Genomic DNA, 6,000 nt, shown 5'->3' on the forward strand with positions numbered 1-6,000 from the left:
CTTAATCGATTATTTCTAGCTTTTGATTGAAAGTGAGTGATGTGTGACTCTTCCTTTCACTTGCGTACTTAGGGGGCCATGGTAAGCTTATTAAATGACCTAACTTCCAATATTGCGTCTCAGGGAATAGGGAGGCCCAAGAAGAGGAAGAGAGATCAGGGAACAGCTGGTTGGTGGAGCAGTCAGAACACATAAAACATTTACAGATTAAGTTTTCTGTCTCTGTGAGCATAGTTCACAGCCCTCCAAAACAATTATAGCAATAACATGAAAGATCACGGATTCACAGATCATCGTAACATAAAATAATAATAAAAAGTTTGAAATGTGAGAATTACTAAAATGTGACACAAAGACATGAAGTGAGTCCATGCTGTTGGACAAGTGGTGCCAATAGACTTGCTTGATGCAAGGTTGCCACAAACCTTCACTTTGTAATAAACACTGTCTGTGAAGTACAATAAAGCAAAGCTCAATAAAACATGGTATGCCTGTATTATATTTGGCTATCATCACGACTTTACAGCTGACACAAATCATTCTTCTACCTGATTAGATTCCAATAGTGGAGCATTATCTCATAAATGTGGACACTTGCCTGATAAAATTCATTTGCAGTGGAACATTTACATCTATTTCCATCATAAAAGTAATTCATGTGACAAGAAGTTGACCTCTCAGGCCAACTATACAGGAAGCCACTTTTTCTCTGTCAGGACTGTTGGATTTGCACACTCCAGAGTCTACTCCCATAGGACAGACATAAGTTGGAGAAAAAAAATTTTTTTTAACTATAAAACTAATGGTTTATTTTAATAAACTTTAACGGCTTATTAGTTTTCTTTATATCTTATCCTAGTTTTACTCTCATCCTTCTGGTTTTCCCACCATTAACTTTATTTTTTCCCACCCCTTTACATTTACACATCCATGAAGGTCCTCACCCCACTTCTTGTTCCTTCCCAGGAATCACATCTGTATTTAAGGTTTCAGATGCAGATGAACCTCATGTATAATCTTCAACCACAATACTCTGTTGTGAGTTCTAGTCACATCTCAAATTTTCATGTTATAGGCCAGACTCCTGGACTTCATCTCTCATTTCTGATTTTATCATTAAGATGTTATAGCTTTTCAGTTTCTCCTTTTTATCTCTATTCAGACACCAAAGCTTGAGTTTGATACTATCAATGCAGGGTCCTGTCAGTTTATCCAGTACTATCACCAGATCACTTGTTCAGATTTTTGCTAGTTATTAACCTTTTCAAAATCATTAGTGACTCTATGCTGACCACAGAATAATACATACTTATACATACTTCAAACCATACATTGTAGCCTGGTCACAACCTAATATTTCCAGCCATAGTTTCTGCAAGTTATTGTGGGCCTCTTCACCCCAGTCGTAGCTTATTCTCAAGTCCTACCTTTATCAGCATGAACAATTCATTCCTCAAAAAAAAATTCTGCAAAAATACCTCCCAAATCAATTACTCTGTATGAGTACAAATCATATTGGAGTCCTCGTTTCATTTCAATGACTCCAAGCCAAGTACAAGGAGATAATTCAGTTCTCACTGTTACATCTACTGCCTGTGTTCCTAGTAGTAGGAAACCTTACTCAAGAAAATATCATATGTTCAGCTACAATATGTAAGGAACTTAGAAGTTGCCATTCCCATCCTTACATCAAGAAAAACTGGACAAACTGAAAATCAATGGCTTTTGGACCTACCAGAGAACCAAGGTCTCAGGGCAAACAGCCACCCATCTGAAGAGAAATGCACATCCAGAGAGATATAAGAGTATCTGATACTTGCTTACCTGGAGCAGAAGCTCCTGGATGCCCTAACCTGATAGGAACACTTAACTAGTAATTCTGATGAATTTCTAGAGCCTGAATATGGTCTAATGTGAGAGTGAGAAACTCCTGGTGGTTGCTGTCATGCAGGAGGCGGGCTTGTACATACACCTTCCAGAAATATCAGTAGGTCCTCACAGGGAGGTTCTGAGGATTCAAGAAAAATCTCCCAATGGCCCTGGCAGGAGGGGGTAAAGAATATGTCTCTTTTCAACTTTAGGGGACCTAATATCTGAAAAGGTTAACCAGGTTGAAAAAAATAATTTAGAATTTGACTTTGGAATGTTTGTCAAATATCAAAGGTTTAAACATTTGGTATTATAAAATAAAATCTCATGTCACTATAAGTAAAAGGGAAAAATCTTTACTTGTGGATAGAGGATAGACAGCTTTTCAAAGAAAACCCAATAAAGACAGTATGAGGCCAACTGAATCTGTCTCTTTTCTTTCTGCTCTTTTTCTGTCATTTATTCAAAAGGCAAACAAAATATTTTAAATTTTTTTTAATATACAAAGATTTCTTCAAAAGAGAAAGCCAGATTTCACCTTTGCATTAGTATACTATTAATGTTAAACCCAATTCTCAATAAAACCTTATAAACAAATCTATCCAATCTTAATTAATTTGACCATAAGGTAAAATTTCCATAATTTGTTTTTTTATAATCCTTTACAATGTTGTGTTAAAGAGCAGTTCAACTTTCTAAGAAAACCTTGTTATTCAGACACATGGGCCCAGATTCTGGTCCTGCATCCATGTTCTTTTATTTTAATGTTTGATTTATGGAAAAACGAAATAATCCCTTTCAAATTTTAGCCAGCTTTCTCACACCCATAGAACTGTTTTTATAAGATTAATCTCTAACAAATCTTTCACAATTTGTTTAAACTTTCAGTTTTGTCCTATTGTTCTTTTAGCTTAGGCCAATCCTTAAAAACCTCTGAATTAGACAAATTACATTCTCTTTAACAAAAACCATATCACATGCCTTCTTATAACCTTTTACCAAAACCACATTCTACTTTCCTTATATATCTTGCATGTGAAACTGTTTCTCCAGTCGTCTCAATTACATGTTACAATGTTAACTCTCAGCAACTTTTATTTTTGGTGGAAAATCCCGACAAGTAAGTAATTTTAACCATATATCGATTGTAAAGCTCAGGACAAGGACAGAGCTGCAGACAACCGTCTGATTCTTCCAGTCTAGGCAGGGAACCTGGCTAACTCCCTATGTCCTGAGACCTTACCTAGAATCCAATAGCTGTAAAAGAGGCAAGTCAAATAATTATTCTAACTCCTAAAAGTATTTTATGACCTTAAAGCATCTAGCATCAGGTGAGCACTCACAGTACCTGGTTTTAGCTTTGTATCACTGAAAGAGGATCTGAACAGGTAGAAAAAACACTTGAATCACTGACGCCATCCCTTGCCCCCTGCCCCAACCCAGTCCTAGCAGCAGCAGTGTGGGGCAGAGAATGTCTCTGAGTCCTGGAGGAGAGAGAACATTCCAATTGTAAGGCATTGAGCCCAGTGTTGCCTTTGATAGCAGAAAGAAAAAAATCAGACCAAATTCAGCTGATGCCTGTCCATGGAGGGAGCATTTAAACCCGCCCTAGCCAGAAGGGAATCACTGATCCCGACTGTCAGACCTTGAGCTCCTCCAAGCTTTGAGCTAAAGTGCTCTGAGGCTCTAAATAAACTTGAAAGGCAGTCAAGGCCATAAGGACTGCAATAGCTAGAAGAGTTCCAGTGCCGGACTGGGTCTAGAGACAGTGGACTGGAGGGGCATGTGACCTACTAGACACCAGCTGGGGCAGCTAAAGGAGTTCTGGCATCTCCCCTGCCCTAACCCCAGGCTGCACAGCTCCTGGCGCCAAGAGATCCCTTCCTTTAAAAAAAAAAAAAAACTCATCCTTTCTTCCCTCAGTTTCAAAAGTGTTTCCAATGTTTACATTCTAGTTAGACCACATGAGTCCTGTCTCAGCACCAGCAGCTTAGTGACAGCATATTTAAAGCAGGCAGAAAAGAAGAGAAAGGGAAATACAGCCTGCCATAGGATCCAGGCCTATGTTCCTATGAACTCAGTGCTAGGCATAGGAGCCAGGTTTCACAAGTGAGGTGTGAGAAAGAAAGAAGGAGGAGAAAAAAAGAAAGGTAAAGTGACCAGAAGGAAACTTGGGAACCTTTCAGCCACTACACAGAGTGGGGTCACTACACCCACCATTCTCATTTATCTTCTGTCAGGGAGAGTCTAAGCCGAGTTCCTATAGTGTCACATAGCCAGATAAATACAAATGCACAAAATGCTCAAATGGTATCATTTAAATAGAGCAGGGCCCCAGTGACACCCCAAAAGAGCCAAGTCTTAAATAGGGCAAGGCCCCAGCGATACCCTAAAAGGGCACCCAGTTCGGGTGCACTCCAACTACTCAGTTTCAGTTTGTCAGCTTCTTAAGAGGCCATTTTGCCAGCACCAGTAAAGCACTAAAGGCAGCAGATGCCATGCCATGAGGCAAAAGGGAGCTTCCCCTAAAACAAATGCATTTTTGGCAGCTTCTGGGAAGTTGCCTAACGTTCCCATTATGGGATGTGCTAGCCATGAGCAGCTGGCACTCACAGGTGACCCTACACCTTACCTGGGAGTGAAACTGGGCTGACAAACTTAGCTCACCCCAGGCATGCAGCACTTTCCCATAAGCCAGAAAAATTGTAACCAAAACACAGGTCCAGTCACTCCTCGCTCCACATTTTGCAACCAAAACACAGGTCCAGTCACTCCAATTAATAGGAGCAAGGTCTGGTATAAAGACAGTGACATTTTATTCCAAAGCTTGTGTAGGGGAAGATAAACAGGATCCTGCCTTTAAGGATGCCACTTCACTTTTGGAGCAGAAAGTGGGGTGCTTTTAAAGGGGGCCCAGCATGCTGGCATGAATGACACGCAGAGGAAGAAGTGAGCAGGTGGGGGTCTGTATACTAGCTTTGGTGCCTGATCTACTGAGTAGTCAAGCTGGTGACTGCTAGTCCCTTTGAGGAAAGGACTAGGTTGTAAAAGCAGCAGAAAATTCTCCAGGTGGCAGAGAGTTTCATAGCGGAAATACGTTGGGTTGTTGATGGACTGTTGTTTCTTTAGGCAGCCACCTGGTAGGAGAGTTTCACTCTGGAGCTTCTAAGTACATAAATAAACTTGCCCTCTAGGGAGTGTCTGCTGAAGAGGGTAAAGGCTATAACTGCATTTCTAAAGACCTAATTAGGAAGTGGGGAAAAGCAGGAAAGAAAGAAGAAGAAAGAAAGTAAAAAACTCTCTCTTAGAAAAATAAGGGTACTCAGTTACACTATGATTAATGAATAAAGGGAGGAAAGAAGCACACAACATGCAAAATCAAATAGAAAATGTCAATACGGATAGAAACTATAAGAAAGAATCAAAAGAAAATGCTAGAAATCAAAGAAACTAACAGAAATGAGGAATGCCTTTTTGTGGTTTATCAGTAGACTTAAGATAGCTAACGAAAGCTAGGTAAGCTTGCATATTGGTAAATTTTAAAAGTTCCCAAACTGAAAACAGAAGGAAAAGAAATTTTACAAAAGAATAGAATATGCAAGAACTGTGGGCCAATATCGAAAGGTATAACTGAATACTAGCTTTGGTGCCTTATCTACTGGGTGGTAGGATAAGAAATAGAACATGACAGAAGAAATATTTGAAATAATACATGGCCAAGAACTCCCCAAACTAATGACAGACACCAAACATACCAAACTACAGATCCAGGAAGCACAGAGAATGCCAAAATAAATGATTAAAAATAAAATTCTACAACCAGGCTTTTCATATTCAAACTGCAGCGAGTCAAAGACAAAGAAAATCTTGAAGGAAGCCAGAAGGAAAAAAAAAAAAAACAAAAAACAGAAGTGAGGATACAGATTATAACAGATTTGACCTCAGAAACCATGCGAGCAAGAAGAACAAAGTGAAATCTTTGAAACTCTGAAAAGAAAAAACCCCTGTCAACCAATATTTTTATATCCAGCAAAATTTTCCCTCAAAAGTGAAAAATAAAGAATTTTTTAGAGAAAACTGAGGGATTTCATTGCCAGCAGATCTGCCCTGCAAAAACGTTAAAGATATTTT

Source organism: Aotus nancymaae, unplaced genomic scaffold, assembly GCF_030222135.1.
Source record: "Aotus nancymaae isolate 86718 unplaced genomic scaffold, 86718_ANA_hifiasm-v0.15.2.pri h1tg000016l, whole genome shotgun sequence".
NCBI classification, from domain to species: domain Eukaryota; kingdom Metazoa; phylum Chordata; class Mammalia; order Primates; family Aotidae; genus Aotus; species Aotus nancymaae.